This window comes from Phalacrocorax aristotelis, chromosome 8 (genome assembly GCF_949628215.1).
Source record: "Phalacrocorax aristotelis chromosome 8, bGulAri2.1, whole genome shotgun sequence".
Lineage (NCBI taxonomy): Eukaryota > Metazoa > Chordata > Aves > Suliformes > Phalacrocoracidae > Phalacrocorax > Phalacrocorax aristotelis.
In genome coordinates this window covers 16116308-16138075 of record NC_134283.1, presented here as the reverse complement: position 1 = coordinate 16138075, position 21768 = coordinate 16116308, and the positions used below count along the sequence as shown (strand labels likewise).

The 21768-nt window shown below is 40.2% G+C and overlaps 1 long non-coding RNA gene across 1 annotated transcript in view; it reads left to right on the top strand.

Moving 5' to 3' along the window:
• The window catches only part of LOC142061043 (uncharacterized), a 102951-nt gene extending 92668 nt beyond the window's left edge, over window positions 1-10283 (top strand). Inside the window, exons 2-3 of the long non-coding RNA XR_012662028.1 lie at window positions 9662-9768; window positions 10149-10283. This is a non-coding gene — a long non-coding RNA (uncharacterized LOC142061043). The remainder of the gene's footprint in view (window positions 1-9661; window positions 9769-10148) is intronic.
• The last annotated feature ends 11485 nt before the right edge of the window (window positions 10284-21768 follow it).

Genomic DNA, 21768 nt, shown 5'->3' with positions numbered 1-21768 from the left:
GAACTAAACAAGAGTGAAGAACAACTGAAGTGCATTATCCTCTGCAAAGCAGGGTTTCCAGCTTGTGTGTCTTTATCTTGTGTGGCATTAGGAAGGATTGGTTGTCCGAGTAAAGGAAAATGTAAAAAGCTACTGCAACAAAACCTTAGAACATCATTGTATTTGCAGGGCATTATCACCAGTGTGTGCATGTATATATATAAAAAGATTCCTCCTTTACTGATGTTTTTACAGTTCTCATTAGAATAAGGGTGAAAAATAAGCATTAATAGACAAAGAAGGGAGAGGATAAAACCTGAAATTAGATTTAAATTCATGCTGCTATGTTTATTTTCATGAATTGGCATATCTCAGAAAATATCTCAGAAAGCTATTTTTATCAGATGGTATTTGGCCAGTTCCTGACCTATTGCATAAGTAATATTTTTAACAATCAATGGAAAAGAGAATCTTGTGTTCTGCTCTGTGTGTTCCCCTCCTCTGCAGTCCCCTTCATCCTGGATTCCCTTAGGTGTCAATAACTGCAGTGGGCAGAAGCGTTAGCCACACAACCAGGTATGGTGCCAAGTCTAATGCAAGGTGAGCTGGAGCTGTGCTTGCCCTTGGATGATCTCTGCTGTGATTTGAGAAGGGGTGATCAGTGCTTTGTTCTTCTGTGAGTGCAGGCTTCAACTTCATGTGAGAAATGTTTAAGTGTAAAAGCTGCAGGTGAGTTTGAACATGACCTGACACATGACAGAATGGTCTCTTAGGAATTACTCACAACACCACAATTTCTTGTTGCATCTTTCATAGGGGTTTTTGGGGGTTTTGGGTTTTTTTTAATTTTCTGGTAGGTTTAGCAGAAAAAAATGGGACAAGAGCTTTACACGATTCCTAATGCTGTTCTGTAGTCTTTTAAATTATTTCAGCTTTAATTCAGTGTATACTTATTGCTTAGTCTCAACTGTAGGATCTGTAGGTTTTTAATCAACAGAAGTATTTTCCTACTTTTAATGTAACAGAAGTTGCAGTGTTTGTTTATTTATTTCCCACCTACCCGTCCCCATGAAGGTTCTGGAGCCATTCATTTTTAGTACCAATAGTTTGATCAGATGAGCAGTTATCAGAAATTATCTATCTAATATTTTGCCTATTCCTTTTGTTACAATGGAGACATAAAGCACAAATGCAGTTGATCTAACACAAAACAGGATTATTTAAGAGGTTTTTTTTTAATTTAGGTATTTAAAGCATTTAAGTGAGGTTTTAAAATTATTAAAGTGTATTTTAAAATTATTACTTAAGTATAATCCATAGAAGATGTCCAGTAGTCCTTTGCCCAGCATTTCATCCACCTGAGAGATCACTGGAGCACTTACTCTTTTCTGAGTGATGACTCAATTGGCCTTATTCTGATACACTGTCAATTGCTGAGTAGTGCTTTTGTTGGCCTGTCATTCTGCAGATAATAAAAGCAGTGGGAATCAAGCCTTTTGTTAGCAAACGAAAGCTTTACCGCTCAGAAAAATGTGTCAGCTTTTTCATTTATTTGTTCGGAATTTTTCACTTATTGCCTTCTGGGTCAAATTACAAGTATTTGGAGGCAGAGAGTAGCTTCAAAGTCCTCTTTTTTTATGGAACCTCATTATGAAGCTCATCTTACTAGAAAAATATTCCTGATCAAGAAAGTTTACTGCATCATGTTTCTCAAAGGATGAACCTACTTGGATCTCTAAGCTGTTTTTATTCACTAGCCTGATTAATCTATTGAAAATGGGGGGAAGGCAAGTACAGTTGTCAGGGCCCAAAAGGCGGAGAATGAAAGCAGAGAAATTGGCTTCCCCTGTTCCTGAAACTCTCTTTGGGAAACAGCTTTTGCTTATCTCAAGGAAAAAAAGTGGGATGGGTGTGGGTGTCTTTTTTTATTAACTTTCAAATCAGTATGTAACTCAACACACAAACCTATACTTAGTGATATGTTTTCTTCCTAGCTTTGCCCTAATACTTTTGACAATCCCCATTAAACCAAATATATATAATATTTTCTTCTAGAAATCAATCTGCAGTAGCAGCTGGCCTGGGCTACTATTTTAGGAGAACACAGATATTTTGAATTTCTTAATGTTTTCCCTGAGAAATATCATAATAGATGGGGAAATAGGATGTCGAAATTTTCCTTAGATGAGTGTATGTCAGACCTGCTTGCTTCTGAAGAGCTGTGATTGTCAGAGGTCCAAAATGGGCCAAGTCAAATTACCACTAGTTAGCACCTTGGCATCATTTGTGCTGTAAATACTGCATTCACCACAACTTACTACTGCCTCATTGTGGCAGCCTGTGAATAAATCCTCAAGTACCTAGCAGATGCTCAGATGTTTAGAGGACATAAACCATGCCACTAAAGTGATAGCATGATAGTCTACATTTATGAGAACCTGATATGTTCAAAAAGAAAACCCAACTTATTCCTGTTATCAGGGTGAGAGAGACTCACTAATACTGAGACAGTGTCTTCATATACTACAGGGTAAATTATCTTATTTTTATAAACCATTGTTCAAAATTTCTCTAAATTCTATCCAGTAGTTGCATTATTAATCTAGTTTGTAAACTAAAATCTGGAAGATTTATTTATAAGAAAGGCTTTTTTTACATAGGCATCTGCCTGCCTGCTTGCCTGATTCCCCTCTCCCATTTAGAAATCTGAAAGTGAAGGTGGATGCCTCTGAAACAAATAATGCAGAGGGTCTCTTAACAAAGCAAGGGGCTGCACTTGCTCTTCTCTTGCAAAATTCAGCGGCACTGCTCCTTGGCTGTATGAACAGCTGTGGCAACAGCCCCAAGCAGGCGGAAAAAGAGTGGATACAGCAGCAGATGAGATGGAGCAGGAGAGAGAAGGCAGCATTTGGTTGAGCAGTTGGGTAGAGATGAATTTAAAGCAAGGGAGGGTTGGCAAGAGGGTTTTGAAAATGGTCAAAACATGGAACAGTTTTTTAGTAGCATGTCCCATGATGCTGACAAGAGATCACTGAGAGCCTGGCTGGCAGGACTTGCATAAGGACTCTTGAAACATTTGATCTGAGCGATGTTTCTAATGCTGATGAGACTGGACATGCTTTATGGAACTATTTGAAGCTTTGTTTTTATATTTTAATCATACTATACTTTTTGACAGCAAGAAAACAAAGGCACTGTCTCTACTTCCTCCCTGAAAATGTGACTCAGAAACTTTGGTCTTCTCTGGTTTAGAAACCTGGTAATGCCCAAATGCGTGTGTGTGTGTGCTCTTTGGTTGTTGTTTTTTTTAAAAAAGCCCAATGCCCCAAACCTTGGTTAATGCATCCTCATGAAGAACTGCCTGCACTTTTTTTTTTTTACCGAGCGCCTTATCCAGGGCAATGAAATCTTTCAGTAGTAAAGGAAGAAAATTGCCTTGGAATAGATTATTTCATTGGTCATCCATGTACTGCACTTTAAAACAGTAAATGGGCTTTCTGATGTCTCTTCCCACCAAATATTAGTTCTCATTTTCAGAGTCTCTGTCTGGCAATTTTATACATTAGGGGATGCTGCTTAGAAGTAATAAAACCTGCTATGGATGTGACTAAATAAAATTAATCTATAATGCCACAGAAGGAGCATATGTTGAATGCTTCTCCCAGGGCTAAGTGGGGTATTTAATCACCAAAGTTTTGGTCTTTGGCCTTTAAAAATGCTTGATTACATTCAGGAATCTTGGCCCCCAGGGCATTACACAGAAGTTTGGAAAGGTTGGGGTTTGATCACAGAATACTGCTGGTATTGATTTCTTCTGGCATTCACTAAAACTTGCAAAAAAGTTTAAACAACACATTTCTGGTTTTATCATCTCTGTTATGATAAACACAGGAAAAAAGCTTTTTTCCCCATGTATTTTAATTGTGAAAATGATATTATGGGACATTATGATTTTTCACTTGTCTTATGAGTAGTGACATCAGCCTGCCTCAGAGTTTGAATTAAAAAAGGCATTGCTATCTGTTTTATTATTATTATTGCTTCTACATTCTCATGCAAGCCATAAGACCATTTTAGCATAAATTCCTTACGTAAATGCTATTTTTAAGTGCTAACAGGGTTGAACACCAGTCATTAAATCCTTCTGAGCAGTAACAACCAGGAGAGTTTAATGGAGCCCCCATCAAAGATGAACATGGAAGAAGATGGAAAGAAGCTTCTGTGCATGCTGCCTGCAGCCTGGAGGGGAACAGAGCAAGGATAACCTCTATAATTTACTGTGCTTCTCTGTTGTAGGGGAAAAAGTATTAAAACACATAACCTAAACCAAAGCCCAGTAAAGCCTGTGGGAGGCTTTCTGTTAACTTCAATGTGCACTAGATCTGGCTGATAGATTTCTAAAATATAAAGCATTTCACATGGCGCGTTGAAGAGATTTTTCCATACAATGGACACATATAATGAGATCTTTCATTCTCTCTTTTTCCCAGATTTGGCCTCGAAGAAAACTCTAGGGTTGAATGTTGCTGAACTTCGGGCAGATTCAGATTCTGACCTGAACTTTGAGGACAGAGTCTTTGTCTATTCTTGTTTGTTGCTGCATGTAAGTCTTCTCATTTGCTGCTCTGTTCTTGGTTATCTGTAGGGTAAAGGATTCTGAACCAGAAATAAATTTCCACGTGGAGGTCTGGGCTATGGAGGCAATAGCTCTTCTCTCTACACCACCAACAGGGCTTGCTGCTTCCCTCCTGCAGGATGTCTATAGTCGCAGATGTGTGGAGGGTTACCTTTACAGAATAATGCTGGCAAGTGCCTTATTTTTCTCTGTAAGAATGCACAAGGTAGAATACCTTGTAAAAAGATCAGATTTGTTTTTCAGGTGGTTAGATATGAGAACACCAGCATGCCATTGTATCCTCCTGGTTGATTTGGTCATCTGTTATTTAGTTTCTTGAGTGGATCTTTGTACCAACCATCTACATATCCCAAGTGTCAGAAATACATGTATTTTTTGAAGTGTTTGTTTCCTTTTCTCAGTGATTCTTGACAACATGATTCATGTGAGCAGTGAGAGAATTTTTTTCTGTACAAAATAATTCATCTAAGAGTAAGAGAAAAGTGTATCGCCCTCTTTGTATCTGGAAAAGAGATAGCCTTGCAGGGAAATAATTCCTTATTTCTCACTTAAATAACGAAGCTAATGTCTTTGGCAAGTGCTTACCAACAGCTGGTAGCCATTAATATTTTTGTTGTACAGAAAAGCAGCAAGCTAGTTCTCATAGTACTCAAAGCTGTGAGCTCCTGGGCAGTACTGTCAAGGTCTGTCATAGGAAAAGTGTTTGTGCTTTTGTGCCCCACACAAGGCTGTCAGTGCCATTGCAGCTTCGGCAATGTGCTGCTGCTGTCACCAAAGCAAATCTGTATGTTCACAGAAACAAAGGACTACATGATGTGATTCCTGTTAGCGTGTTGTGTTGGTAAAGTGTTCACATTCTGTTCTTCACCTATTCGTTTAAGCAGTTCTTCAGTTTCTTTGCAATCCAGAGAGATGAGTTAGAAGGACGCAGGTGAAAATAGTGCATGGAAAGAAATTTTCAATGCAGTGACTTTGCTGTTTTATCAGATGAGGGAGAGGTTAAGGACAACCATTCAGGCTTGTTGCAAATGCAGATCTCTAGTAAAAGGCAGAGATTCTCAAACATTCATCAGACAGTTTGTACAGGGATGTCATGTTTTTCAAATGTGTTATTTACCGCCAGGTTTGTTTTTCTCTTTTCTCCCACAGTTCAATAGATTAAAAAAAAAATTGGTTTAGGGGGAGGGTTTTCTTCTGCATTTTGTGAAGGTGTTTACACTGACACAAAGACTGTAACAGTACTAACATGTAATTGCTCTGATCCTTTTCTGTCTGCTTTGCCCTGATGTGAGTGACTTATACAATGTTTAGGACAGTAGAAACTGGCTCTGTGTGTGTGTCTGGAGGGGTTGTTTTACGTGTTTTTAAAAAAACCTGTGTATATGCTTACCTGCCCATATGGTGCATTACCAGAACAGGGGTTTGTGGGTTTGGAATCTTGCCAAGTGCACCTAGAAAATTCCTCAGGTTGAGCCCCATTGCTGTCCGAGTTCTTGCTCTTCTATTAAAGGTTCGTTTAAACACCTAAAATACTTCATTTTGCCATGGATATGATTCATACTTCATAGGACATGGGAGAGATTGATGCTTTTTATAACTGTGCTGTTGAGTTCTGCCTTTCCAGCTTAGCAAGAACTCCGTTATGGTGTCTGAGTAAGCCAAAGACCGCAGAAGTGTTCAGCCTTCCCTGAGTGGCACTTTGGTTACCTCATAAAGTTGCCTCTGGGTGCCTGGAGTCATTGTTGTGGAATAGCTGTGCACAAAATCCAAAGAAGTGTGTCCCAGAGGGGGAAAGAGACCCATGGATTGAGGAGGTCATGCAAATGAAGTCAAAGAGGTTTAAAAGAATCAGCAATTTACCTTGCTTCTCTGGGTTTCATAACAAATGTCACCACCCCAACTGTGGTCTTGTGTTGTGATGTGTCCCTTGTATATATTATTTTTCCAGAAGTCTGAGTACATTTATAGATAATTTCTATCAAAATAATCTGACAATTCAGGTATCTTTTGTTGTTCCTTCACCCATGGCTGTTCATCATTAAAAAGCTGAGAAGTCACTGTGCTGGGGCAATCACAGCTGCACAGTGAAACAAGAAAAACCAGAGTGTTTGAGATGGATGGGAAAGCACCATTCATGAAAACTCTTCTGATTAAAATTAGAACTGGTAACAGCAAGGTCTTTGTTTTAAAAAAGGAACAGAAAAAGAAGACAAGGGGAAAAGGAGAGATAGTATAAAGCTTCCTGCAGAGTGGGCAGAAGGGGGAGGTGGTTAGAGTATTTTCAAAACTCTTAATAACCAGGGACAGTGAAAGGATGCAAGAGATGTGGAAAATCCTGCCCCACTGATAGGATCTTCCACATCACAGCATCAGCCTGTGGGGGACTAGCAATGCTGTGCAAAGACATTTGCAAATTCCCTAGAATACTTTTTCCTCCTGAATTATGTAATTTAAGAATACAACTTTTTCTATATCCAACTGCCATGTAACAGTACTGAGTTTTTATGTTGTAGATGTAAATCATAAATGGAAGTCAGGTGAGTCTTAACTGTTACTATGTGGAATAATTAGAGAGAGGATGGATCTGCAGTATCACAAAGTTCTAATGAGGTTGGGGCTGAAATACTACATTAAATGTTATTTTTTTCTTCTTTGTCTGGGAGCCTTTATCTATTTTAATTCCTCTTTATTGAAATATGAATCATGTGAGTCCTACCTTTGATTTGTTTATCTGTGCTTTGTTGACTTTATAGATTATACAAAACACAGCAGGGGAGAGCCATGAGACTATGTATCAAGCATTATAGTGCATTAGAGTAATCACTTTTCTCTCTTAACACATCAGATCTTGTCATCAAGTTTTTTGAGTATAGGTGTTACTTTTCTCAGAATCTCCTGAAACTATTAATCTTAATTAGCGGTAGTATAAGCATCTTAATAAAGTTGCAATACATTTTATTATGAAGAAATTTTGGGTAGATGCACCCACTTAGTATTTCTAAACAAAGTAATACAAAAAAATTTTCTACAGTTCAGAAAGCTTCCTTTATAAAATCAATTTGATACTGTTGCTGTAAGGTTAGAAGTTGCAGTATTTTCACCTTAAGGGACCAGACGGTGAACTCTGGTTTGTGGTTCACAGGCTAACCACTCTGAGCACTCCTGTGCCCTGTCTGCACTCCAGGCAGACTCCCATAAGTGCTGGCATGGTGGCAGAATCCCAGGTACGCAGGCAGTTGTTGTTCCCTTTGTTCTCCTTGCTGTGATGTTTTCTTATCATCCTGTGTGAATGTGTAGGTATTTTTGTCTTTTGACACTGATCCAAAAAAGCTTTTTAATCAGGGGGCAACAAATGCAAAATGTATTGTGTTCTAAAATACAATTTCAAAAGACAAACAATACAAAGATATAATCCAGCTGTTAATGGCCAAGCCTATGAACAGGTTTCTTAAATAAAAGCTCAGCTGTTGCTCACCAAACTTTCAGTGTAAAAGAAAATATGGGCTAAACAGTCCCTGTTCCCTGAGCTGTGCATGGTTGCAAGTGGCATACCAGTTCACAAGCTGCAGCTCCCCAGTAAACTGGCAGTGATGTTGAGAACATTGTTCCTTATAGTATTATTTCTAGTCCCTGTCTTTTGCTCCTGCTTTCTTTTAAGGAGTTGATAAATAGAAGACCCTGAATGAAGTGCTTTGGCATTTGTTTTCTGATGTGGCAAACAAACAACGTACTGTCATAGCTGTTTTCAAGGTCTCCGTATTCATCAGCAGCCTTGAAGTAGCTGTGCCCTGTCATTATGAAACACTAGATATTTTTTTATCAGTCGCAAAGTAGAATTGACAAGAGACGTGTTCAGAGAGCAACAAGTAATAGGAGGCATCTTGTATATTTGGATAGGGCATTTATAGATTATTTTTATTATCAGCTTTTTTAGCCATGGGATTGTTCACCCTTTAAAAACTCTCAGCACTATTCCAAGCAGCAAAGTTATCCTTGCGAGGTTTGTCTTTGGGTGAGTGTATGCCTTTCACCCCTAAATTGTTTATGACCTCATGTTGGGTACTGTGTGGCTTCCTGTGTTTAAGAGTAAAGGCAGCTTACAGTGCTGATTGTCTGAAGACCAGGTTTGGCCCTGTGAGGCTCTAGAATATCACCTCCCCTGCCCTCGCTGGGGCCAGGCAGGAGTCAGCAAATGTGCTGAGCTTGCTCTCCCATTCATGGATCACGTCACGCGGGGGGCAGCTCACATGCAATGTAGCTCTGACTGTGCAAGGCTGTTGTCTGAGCACCCTGCACTTCCATTTCCAGTTCAAATGGTGATCCAGTTAAGTAGCATATTTTTACCTATGTATTACAGTCTTACTGTATTAAAAGATAGTTTGTCCTGCCAGAGACCAATGCATAATGAGTTACTTTTCCCCCACTGGTGTTATTTTTTCTAGTGTTGGATTAAGTATGTGAATTTGGGTGTCAAAGCATGTATCTCAAGTTCTGTAAAGGTGAGAAAATGTGTCTGTGTATATGCAGTAAGCATCACAGCTTTGTACAGATTGTGATTTCTCTATACAGAGCCTGGGAAAGAGAGGTTATAGTAAGTGCTGGCATTTATGGAGAAGCAGTTTGTGTGCTCATGTCACTCGGTGCCACAGCTGCATCTGAAATTTGTTGCCCTTTGCTTATAGACTGATCCTCGTATTTGAAACACTTTGTTTCACTGCTCAGGTGTCCAGAATTTGAAACAAAATAAATTATAACTGCTATAGGCAGGGGGGTTTATGGTCATAGTGTTCCAATGACAGTGTTAGGGGAAAGCGTCAGGAACTTTCAGCTAATGTTTGTTTGCAGACATTTCTACACAGTCTTAACGGTAATTGGTGCAGAAAAAGCAGGTACAGCATGAGTTATGCCCCTACAGGAAGGTAACTATATAGATAGGTAATATGTTAGGAATAGCAAAAAAAGATACGACACAAAAATGGAGGTCATGTTTTAGATGGAAGATAGTTGGTTTTGCTGCCCTGGCTTCTAATGGCAATGTCTTTGCAGGATATTTCAAAGGTGATGAATTGAGGCATACACATAATGACCTGTTCCAGTCAGAAAGTGAGACAGCCTCAAAGGGAGTTGCTGACGAGATCTACAGAATGAGACATGTGAGTGTATACAAAAGCAGTGTTGGTACAATTTTGCTGCACATTTTGGAGGATTAATCATCTGAGGGTTTTCCTTAATTTATCACCAATAGGAATAATGTTCGCTTTGTTTCTGTTTTACAGGGACACCCATGTATCCTTTAAAAAGCATAAATAAAACGAAGTCCACACAGGCTATGGGTCTGTACAGCAGCTGTTCACATGATGCTATATTTTATCTGCATACACATAATTTTTTCCTGAGCAACTGTCTCAATCTGTCAAAATATTTGTAAATGGATTCAGTTTCCAGTAAAATTTGCTTTCATTAGCACAAGAGAGAGACAGAGAAGACTTATGCCCAGTGGTAAGAAAAAAAGCAAAATTGTTTTCCATTGCAGGTTGAACAGCTCATTCCTAAGGCGTTTTCCTGACGACTGTGTGAAGCTGGTACTCTCACTTAGCAGCTACCTCATTTCTGGGAGGAGATGTTTAATTTCTTCAGACAGATTTCTCCACGGCTGAACAAGCACAAACAAAACGGTAGGTGACAGAGGATGGCTCTGTAGTTCAGTAAAGGAAGAACTTGCTTGGAGAGGAGTTCCTTGGAGAGGTTGGAGAAGTTGCTTGGAGAGGTATTTGGGATTTGTTGCTGTTTTTACCCCACACCACCACCACCGGCTTGTTGTGTCCTTCTCTTGTTTTCCTCTCCTGTGTAATGGTTAACGTTTGTTTCCTGTATCCTGGAAATCTCCGTAGTCTCAGGGTGCCTGGGGGCTGTGTGACAACTTACTACAATAATTAAACGGATGAGCTGGTAACCCTTCCCATCAGTTCTCCAGCAAATTCAGTGTCTGTGTTAGCCCAGCCTCCTTGTAACTGACCCTCTGAGTGCACAGGTGAGGGAAGAAGGTCACTTAAGCCTCTTGGCTTTCCAAATCCACCACTGCCCTTTTTGTGAGATAACACAGATCCCTGTGTTAGACTGATCAGACAGGGAGGAGCAATGCGTCGTGGAAAATGGCGATGAGGGCAGTTATCATCATGATGCATAATTGCTTTCCAGAACTATCCTGGAGGAAGTTGGGTAAGGCACAGGATGTGGGATCACTCTCAGAAGTGAAAACACACAGGTATGCCAGCATTTCCCACCAACATGGTCTCACAGACTAGTCTAACATCAGCTGCCTGTGGGCTACCACAGCAGCTTCTGTACCTGCAGTCATACCGAAGCTGGGCACTTGCAGCTGTAGAAATCCACATGCTTTGATTGCACCCTGAAGGAAATAAGTCTTACAGCTCATATCAATATATTGAACTTTATCTCTGTTGCATAAACCAGAAAATCCAGATGTCAGGTCTGGTTTTATGCCCTAATCTGTAGCAATGAAAGTTAGAGTTTGATGTGTTTGCTGAGGCAAGGGGATTTCTGTGTGCACAGGACTACCTGATGCCTTACAGGAGGGTTTGCAGTGTGAAGGAGCTGGTTGGGTTAGTTGTGTAAATTGGTGGATGTTTCATTCTGGGCAGGAGCTGCTTGTAGGGTAACTAGATCAAAGAATGTCATTGTCTTACACTGGCACTACTGAGCATTGACCGCACTGTCTCTTTTGACATAGCCTTGAGGCCGTCCTTTATGCCTCTGAATTAGGTTACAGGTAAGCCAGGCAAACTTTGTTAGAAAGCAGAACAGTTGACAGCCACCCTGTGTTGGCTGAGACTGTTGTGTATGCTTCCCAGCTGCAACTACTGATGCTTTTGATATATCCAGCTGTGGCTTAAGGGAGGCACAGGGAGCTGGTGCTGGCCAGTAAGCACTTTCATAGTGCCTCTGCACTGAGACCAGGGCCTCCAGTCAGCTTAATTTAGCTTTGACCACTGATGGAAAGAAGTGGGGAAGCACTCTCGAAGGCAGGTGCTTGTTTCAGCTTGTGCTGGTTTTGGCTGAGAAGGGGTTAATTCTCCTCACCGTGGGGGGTCAGCTACCTTTCCAGCTTCCCGCGCTCTGCCGAGTGGCGGGGGGCTGGGAGGGGCAGGGCCATGGTGGGGACGGCTGGCCTCGACTGGCCAATGGCAGGTTAATTCCATACCATGTGACACCATGACCAGTATATTGAGGGGGGCAGTTTGCGGCTCGGGGGTGGCGCAGCGTCGGGTCGGTGGGCGGTGAGCGGCTGTGGTGCGTGTGGTTTGTTTCGGCGGTTCGTTCCCCTCTCCCCTCCCTTCCCTCCTCCCACGGGGTTTTGCGCCTCTTGTTGTTCTCCTTTACATTGCATTTCTGTTGTTGTTTCTTTTAATTTTAATTATTAAACTGTTCTTATCCCAACCCACGAGCGTTACCCTTCTGATTCTCTCCCCCATCTACCGGGGGAGTGAGCGAGTGACTGTGTGGGGCCGAGCTGCTGGCTAAACCATGGCACAGCTGTAAGACAAGGCACTACCACCTCCTAGCTGAGTTAAATCCACTTTTGCATTTCCCAGACTTATGCCCCACCATATAAGCAGTATGACCTAGCCTAGAAAATACGCAGTTCTTTAGATGTGATTGTCTTTCAGTCAAGATTCCTTGTCATGTTCTGACAGCTCCCAGGAATGTTAAAATCTCATGCTTTTTACACCAAACCCATGCAGTCTGTTTATTTCAGAGCTGTGTGCAATGTCTTCAGTACAGAAGAGAATTAGACAACTGATTGTTTTGCTTATGGCTCCTTTGGCGTTCTGGACTTCATACTCATTGGTTAAGTGGCCAGATGTCCTCAAGTTGTTGCATACAGCTGGACAATAAACTGTCTGCAACAAAGAAATAGCAAAGGTCGTCCTGCTTTATTAGGGTAAAACTGACAGTTTTATTGATTGGCTTTTTGCCTTGATCATATTTACAGTGTTACACTTGACCTATTTGAATAATTTCAGTAGCAAGCTGGATATTCTTTGAAAGCAGTTCTGATTCCAGCCTGAAGAATAGGTAGCTGTTTAATGGATACAATGAACTGTCATATAGCTACATTTAAATATGAAAAATAATTATTCCTCTGTAACAGCTGACAGTTTGTTTTGCTGCAGGCAAAATACAGCTTTCATAAAGTACATTGCTAAAATGAACGCAACTAGTTTGAGAAACATGCCACACTAGCAAATCAGTGCTTTTACTACCTGTGTGCAAGACATGATTTTAGGTTTTTCTGCACAGAAGTATCTCCAACGGAAGTTGTGATAAACACAAGTTAAATTAAAAACAAACAACAAGACCCAAACAAGTTGAAAGAGCAAAGCTAAGAGCAGTATCAGCCCACATCTAATGAAGGATCCCTGCAGCTCCATCTGTGGGGCTGATTCTCAGGCTGTGGTCTTGTGGACTACTGCTGCTCTGTAAGACATCAGAAGGTCTTCTGTCAAACAGTGGTGAAGAGAAAAAACGTCCTCTTAAAAAAGCCTACATGCATTCCCACAAATGCAGACAAGCAGAGCGTGTGTATGTGTGCATGTGAAATTAACAGTTTACGTATCTTAATTGGTTGTAAATTAAATTATTGTGGCAGCTTGACAGAACGTGATCTTATGAAGATATTTATTTACTCTAAAGGCACAATTTAAAAATATTATTCTGGGAAATACAGCTACACTCCTCTTAATATGCTGCCCTGGTCTGCTGCCACATGCATACCTCGACTCTACTAGCCCCACAAGATGCTCAGCCAGAGGTGCCACTTCAGTGTTTACGTTGATGGCTGTATTTAATCATAATCATATCAGCGTTTTTTCCTCTGTTGGTTTTGTTCTTCTTCACTAATGCAGAGTAAGACAAGATTTTAGAACTGCTCTGCTGGAAAATGTCACGTAAATATTACTAACCCGTGAAACCAGCAGGAGCTTTGCAGAGCACACTGCCGGGTCAGTCTGTTTGACTAGACCGCATGCACGGGCAACGCAAGACTGAAGGAAATGTCTTGGATGAAGTGTAAATGCGAAGTTACTGAGAGGCTGCGCGGCCGATGTCTGTCCGGGGCGGATGTCGTGGCTCCTGCTATGCCGGCGCGGGGCAGCAGATGGGGATGCTGCTGCAGAAACGGCCGGGCACTCCCACCGACCGCGCGCAAGCCGGAGTTTGTTGAACACCTTGAAGGCTGCGGATCGCATTGATTTAAGTAAAACAGGGGGAGAAAAGGAGAAGATTTCCAGAGACTAATTTCTCTGGCTATTAATGTCGCTTAGGGAAAAAGAAAGTGGAAATATTAAGGACTTCCACTCAGAAATGTATTAAATAACAGACTGTGTGTCTAACAAATTGACTGAGCACACTATAAGGCTATGCTCAAAATGCATTGCTCTATTTGTTTTCAAATTACTTATTTAACTGAGTAAAAAAAAACCCAACCCAACAACAGTAAAAGAAAAGAAAAACCAAACCCAAAACCAAACATCCAACTCTAAGGTTTGTATCATGCTGGAAGAACCAGGAATGTCTCCATCCTTACTGGACTGGGACAGTTGCTGGAGAAATGTGTAGATACGTGGGACAGGTACAGCCAAAGAGAGATATAAGTGAAATAATTTCAGAAGAGAAGAGAAGTTTGGGGGGGAGCATTATGAGATATTTGAGTACTCAGAATATGCCAGCAAACTAAAGGCAAGGGTATAGAGTGTTTGTATATACGACAAAGTTTATTTCAGATTCTCTGTCCTGTACTAAGAATATAAAATGACCCAGTTGTATTAGTCCATTTTCTCATCCAATCTACTAGGTTCGCACAGCCAAATCCTTAACTATAATGTAAGTTGTTATATCTCAGCTGACTTCAGTAATGGCAATGTATACCAGCTGTCTCTTCCCTCCACCTCTGCCAACTCCTTGATCTTTTCTGGGAAGCTCTCCTTTATTCAACCAATTCTTCTGTCTTTCAATGCTGAGTCTTAGGATGATTTAATATCCTCTTCAGTCTTATGAAGTTTGCACTGTTCTCAGCCCTGGTGGTTCCTTCCTAATAGTCAGCCTTCCAGTTGTTTCCTTAAAATCTCTTACATGCAGTTTTTGTTTCTACTTAGGTACTTAAGCATCTCTCTCTAATTTAATTCTCTGTGTTCTAATAGGTAACTTAAAAGGAATATGACTATTTATAAATAATAATTATATGTAACTCCTTTGTTGCCTACAGCATGTTGCTGAAAGGGCTCATGTAAAAATTAGGGAAAATTCCACATAATAATCTCATTAAATTTCTTTCTGGCTAGGATAAGTATTTGTTTAGCAGCCACAAACTTCTTTGAACATATTAGAGCTTACAAATGGAATATGATATATATCTACTTGTTTACCATCCCAGAGGTGCTATACTTCTGGATGAGAATAAAAGAAGTCTCATGATCCAGCTACTTAAGCATTGAAGTTAGCCAGATTTTCAGAAGAGCTTTACTGCCATTTAGACACCTCAGTAAGAAAACTACTGGGCCCTGAAAATGTGGCTGAAAATAAGGGGGACCACTGAGGTCATCTTTGCTGATTTAGGGATGTCACAATGGTATTTATTATCCCAAAAATCTGGACCAAAGTGGGTTTGTAGTGTTTTCTAAGTAAAAGCTAATAGCTATTTTGGTTAAGTAAAGGAAAACACTGTAAACCAGCATCTTTGGGGAATCGCACAGAATGAATGCATTAACTGTCTAAGTTGCTATGCATGAATCCATGTGTTAAATCATTATTTGTAATTTGAGGTTTCCTGAAAACCCTCTAAAGGGAGCCCAGGAAGAAGCTGGACAATTATTTTTGTTTTGCCTAATAAGCCTGGCTGAATAGAAGGTCACATCAAAGTAGAATTTTTCGAGGATACCAACATTTCCTCATCCTATACTATGTGTGTGATAAAATACCTGGATCTCGAGATGTGTGCTTCACTAATTGAAGGTCATATTAGCATGAATGGGTCTAACCTTGGCTGATAGCTACCATTTCAATTTAACATTGGTTTTCTTATAAAGCAGAAATAAGTTTTTCTTACAGGAGTTACTTTTCATAATGCAACCTCATCAAATCTAATGTAGAATGGTATATTCACATCTGTCAGTAATTTAAACTTGCCCCCTTTTTAAATAATTAGAATGAATGAATAAAAACAAAATCCACATGCAATAGCAAAGATGTAATAATGTCACGTGTGTATGTATATGAAACATCATACAACACTGTTTCTACAGCAAATTAAGGCTTTGTTGGTCTTAAGCCCCAATTGGATTATAACATGTAGCTTCAGTGAGGGTTTCCAGTATCCTAGAAACAAATGCGGTTTTCATGAGTATGGAAAATGTTTCCTTGTGGGATTCAGAAATGAGGTGACAGTGCAGCAGCTGGGCAACAAGTCCATGTGACTGTTGGTGCAAGGGTATAAGTATCATTCACTGCTGCAAGCACAAGTTAAAGAAGTGGCATATACAACCAATTGTTAAGTTGTCTCCCGTGCAAAGGAACTGTTGACTCAAAAAAGAAACACAATAAATACAAACCTCCTGTTGTTTAGGTTTTATTGGGGGGAGGGAGTGTTCCTTTGAAGCTTCTGGTGTTGGCTGCTGTCAGAAGCAGGATACTTGCCTCAATGATCCACTGCTTCTAATCAGGTCAGTTTTTTCTTATGAACATAAAACTAGCACTTATTAGGTACTTAAGTCTTATTTTAGCATTGAGAAGTGTTCTGAGATAGGGGTATGACTCAGGTTCATAGCAGTTTTAAGTTCTATTCAAGCAGCAAGAATTTAGGTGAATTTTTAGAGTATTTGGAGCTAATGGAAAGCAAAGCATTTTGAAATTAATCTCAGCTGATAAATCCTTGATCCTAAATCAAAGCTCTTTGTAAATGTGCAAATGCTGTCCAGCATAATTGACTAGACTTTCCATCTAGATGTTAAAGATATCAGTCACCACAGATAAGCAGTTGTCAGGTGTGCGAATTAGTTTGCATATAAACCAGCTCTTGACAGATCCCCAGATTAAAACTGCCTGGTTCCAGGTGGCTGTATTTAGTCATACTCCACTTGTCTCTTTACTGATTTGGGACATAATGTAGAATTAGATTAATGATAGTTGGGGTAGTAGCATGATATAGGATCTTGGGAAGGGGAGAAATTACAGCTGCCTTTGAGCACCAGTATATGACTCTGGCAAAGTTTTGTGCCACAAGCTGGATTTCTTGTAAGAACTGTAAATACTTGTCAGGGCAATTGGTGTTATCAATCAAGGGGTTTTTTTTCTGCATTTGACTGAGAAGAAATTATAATAGTGTAGTTAGAATATGTTTAGAGAGAATAATTTGTGGTCATACTGGATGCCTCTCTGTTTCTGAGTAACTGGTCAGCAGCATCCCAAGGAAACTTGTTTGTTATAGACTCTTCCTCACAAAACTCTTTGCTGCAATACGTGGATTCCTGAGATATGTCATCCTGAAAAAAATCAAAACAGGGTTTCCTGCAATTTAATTTTGTATACATCAACACATTTCTTGATTACACTTCAAGCTTTCAAAAAAAGATGTCGGTATTTTCCTGCAGTAATATTAGGACTTAAATCTTTATCTGGTTGTTTTTACTCACAGCACTTCTCTCTGAGGACAGAAGCAGACAATCTGCACATGCTTTGTTCTCTATCCACCGCCCTGGCATATGTTCAGTGACACTGTATAGACCAAGACATTAGAGCAAACTCTAGTTTCCCAAATGCTGTCAGATCAGAAAAATGGTTAACCAAGCTCAGGTGACTTATTTTTCATAGTTATTGGGGTTTGCTTTGGTTTTTTAATAATAGGTCAGAGGAAGAAAAGCCTCAATCACAATATATGCCATGCATAAACCCTAATTTACAACCGCAGGGGAACACTGTATTCTGGATTACCTGTCAGATGTAGACAGTGCATATCACTTCAGAGTTACAACAAGGGAGAAATGGAAGGCTCCCTTTCTCTGCTCCCAGGTACTGCTCTATTCTGTGGTGCTGTGGTGATATATTAATTACATTTATCAGAACAGGATTAAATGTGGAATGAATGATTAATTATTTGGCACTGGGATAGATTAAAGTTCTGTCCAGTGTTTATGTATTCATTAATTACTTGTTGAATCAAAGCAACGCTGCTTTGCAGGAGGAACAGTCTTTTCAGCTGTGTTGGTGCACTGGTTTGTACAACTGATTTGGTATTCGAAGTTGCTTTCAGTAACAAAATAATTGTCATGATAATATATTCTACTACTTAAGCATGATGAAGCAATCTTTAATTGTGTAATGCACAGTTTCCTTCCTTGCAGGTCTTACTTTTTTTTTTCTGTCTGGTATGATGCTTGGAAATGTTATTGGCATGGGATTTAAAGTAACGCATCCTTGATAAATTCTTGGTATCACATCAGAAGAGATAGGCTGGAATGGATTTAATCATGCCCCTCAGCTGGGGAACCTGCTATCAAGAGAGCAGATAAGTGTAAGCCTTCCCTGCTGGATGGTTACCTGCCCAGGACCTCCACTAGTGTGGTCATACATTGCTGAAAGTGATGTTATACAGTTCATGTGTGATCCTTACCTGGATATGATAGCAAGAGGCTCATACTCATGACTGTGTCTAAAATATTTATCTCTCAGTGTTTCTGAGCCGACAAGATTTTTCAAGAAATTTGGGAAGGCTCCACTTTTGTTTTGAAGGTGGTGTGTACATGGAGATTGTGCTTTGTGGTATTTTCACTGAATTTTTACAGGCTCATGTCAAGATTCACTAGCTACTGCAGTGATTGCTTGGATCTGATAGCACTTTGTGCATATAGTGGCAGAGACTGAAGGCTGCTGAACATGTTCAGCTTTGCCCTGTGCTGCCTCTCTTAATGCCTTCTTTTTTCACTGGTTGCCATGCTGTTCTTCTTCATTGCTTATGTTAAATAGCTGCTGTGTTGCCCTGAATGGGAGGGTAGAGGGCTTTGTAGTGATACATGCCTTTCAGCTCTTAGCTGATATTTTGTGAGTGATAAAAGCCATCACATATATACATTTGTTTTCTTTGTATAAGGAGTTCTTGTTTCTCCTCAAAAGACCTGGGCTGGTGATGTTCAGTATTTAACAAAGTGAATCAGGACACAGTTTGCCACTATGTGATTGAAGGTTTACTAACACAGCCAAGTAAATACCTATCCTTCAGCTTTTTGCTTTCTCTGTTCTTGGCACCATTATACTGCAACCTCTTGGTGGTCCTAACTATGAACTTAATTGATACAGGAACATGTTAATTCCTTACAAAAGCAGTACATATTATTGAGAGTGCGGAATCACAGGCTGTAGGATTTTAGTGTTTACAGGAGGTACAGGGTCAAAACAGATCTGTTTTGATCAAAAACAGATTCTGTCCAGGTCTATGTGGGTGTTGCAATGTAAAGACAAAATAAGAGAACCAATCAGAAGCCCAGGTACCCTAGAAATGAAAAAATGGAGAAAAAGAGTCAAAATGTGTGAACACATTTGAAAAGATGAACCTTGCGGGCACACCCACCATCCTCCCACCCCCCACCAGAGAACTCAGCTGTTTTGGGCATTGCAAAGACCACAGGCAGAACTGCAATAAGTTGGCTATCCTTTTAGGAAAGCCCTGAAATTCCAGGGCTTGAGAAACAATATTATGACTGTAGCACAGCTGAGAGATGCTAAAGAACATATCACACTGAAGATGTGAAATACCACACTGAATCGATAAATAGGCCTCTGACCAACTGGTAACAGCAGCGCAGATTCTAATTTCTGCCTCATTTAAATAAATCCATGAGTATAAGGGATCAATTTGTGTGTCCCAGTGGTGCTGTGCCATGAGAGGATATTCACTAACCTAAGTGTAGGAGACATTGTGGGGCAACATGCCATCTCTGCAAAGCATTTCCCAGGTTTTGAAGGCTCCTGGATTTGTGAGGTATCATATTTATTAGCCAATTCCCACTACTCACCATCATTATTAAAAATGACAACTCCAGTTTCTGTATGCTGGACTGACTGTGTTGTATTGGTCTAAGTAATAACGTTCTTTATTTTTAAGTCAAGAGCATTTTGTTTATGTACACTATCCACAAGGGAAAATACACTTCCGCTATTGCTGCAATGCACAAGGGACAGTTAAATCTAATAAGTTAATCTAGACTTCTAGAAACAAAATTAAATTTTCAAATAAAGGCAAACTGACAGCTAAGGCATAAATCTTTTATTTAAAATAGAAAATAACCCTATTCAAATGCAATCAGAGAAGATGGATGTAGGTAAAAACCAAGTTGAGATAGGATATATGGTGCATAAATTTGCTGTGTCTGTGTAATAGATCAAACAGGGTGACCTTAAAAATGTTCCTAAAACATCAGCTAAAATATGAAATTTGCATATATTTAAATATTGCTTGTTAATGTAAGATGGACCAGAAAGAATGTTAACACTGAAAGTGTAAAATACAGCACAGGTATAAAGTGTACAACAGAAAGGTCACATTAGTTATCAGAGCAGCTGAAATGTAAATATTTACTAGGTTGGAGCTGGCAGGAAGCTCTATAAATGAGAAATATTATCTTCTACTGTTTAATATATCTTCTCAAGTAAAGTATTTAGCTGAAAAAAAGACCTTGATTCAGCAAAGTTCCTAATTAACTAAATGTTTCACTTCAGACATCCTCTTAGATCCAAATTACCTTAATGGCACTACTCATAGATGCAGTTTTACTAGAGGCAAGGGCAGGTCCCTCTGATGAAGTGTATTATCAAGAGCACAGAGGATGCTGTGAAATTTTACCTGCCTTTGGAGTGGTAAGAGGAGCTGCTTATAGTCAGATTTCTCAAGTATTTTTCATTCTCTCTTTTATGGGTGCAAATCTGTGGTAGCTTGTTGGACTTGCTTAAGCATGGGATCAGATTGCTACTTGGAAGGTGGCACTTATTTCCTGTTCAGGAGAGAAAATGTAGTTTTCAAGAGGACCTGATATTAAATCATAAGGAGCTGTTTTGTGTAAATGCTCCCCTTGGACAAAAGCTGCCTGGGGTTTCTTGATTCCTACTCTGTCATTCTCTCCTGGACACCATTTCATCTGTCACGCTGTCCTCATAGCAGTGTGTGAGCCATGCTGCTTCCTGGCATAGGATGTGTTTAGATCCAGTCTCCCCAGGTATCTGCAGTGAGTCTCCAGCTTTTTCATCATATCCTCAGACTGGGAATTTCTCCAACTACATAGGCAAAGGCATAGGTACCAGTCATTCAGCTTCAGCCCCCGTAAAGAGTATGAGACTGGCTTGTCCATCTGGTCATCCCTAGAAGTATATTGTAATTATCTCCTTGTTCTTAATAAATCTGGGTCTGATTCAGACTGTACTGGAACAGGGAGAAGCTCCAGAACACCTTCAATACATTGATGACATCATTGTGTGGGGCAACACAGCGGAAGAAGTTTTTGAGAAAGGAGAGAAAATAGTCCAAATCCTTCTGAAAGCTGGTTTTGCCATAAAACAAAGTAAGGTGAAGGGACCTGCATGAGAAATCCAGTTCTTAGGAATCAAATGGCAAGGTGGTGGTCGTCAGATTCCAATGGATGTGATCAACAAAATAGCAGCCATGTCTCCACCAACTAGCAAAAAGGAAACACAAGCTTTCTTGGGCGTTGTGGGTTTTTGGAGAATGCATATTCCAAATTACAGTCTGATCGTAAGCCCTCTCTACCAAGTGACCCGGAAAAAGGAGGATTTCAAACGGGGCCCTGAGCACAACAAGCCTTTGAACAGATTAAGCGAGAAATAGTTCATGCAGTAGCTCTTGGGCCAGTCCGGGCAGGACAAGATGTAAAAAATGTGCTCTACACTGCAGCCGGGGAGAATGGCCCTACCTGGAGCCTCTGGCAGAAAGCACCAGGGGAGACCCGGGGTCGACCCCTAGGGTTTTGGAGTCGGGGATACAGAGGGTCCGAAGCCCGCTATACTCCAACTGAAAAAGAGATATTGGCAGCATATGAAGGGGTTCGAGCTGCTTCAGAAGTGGTTGGTACTGA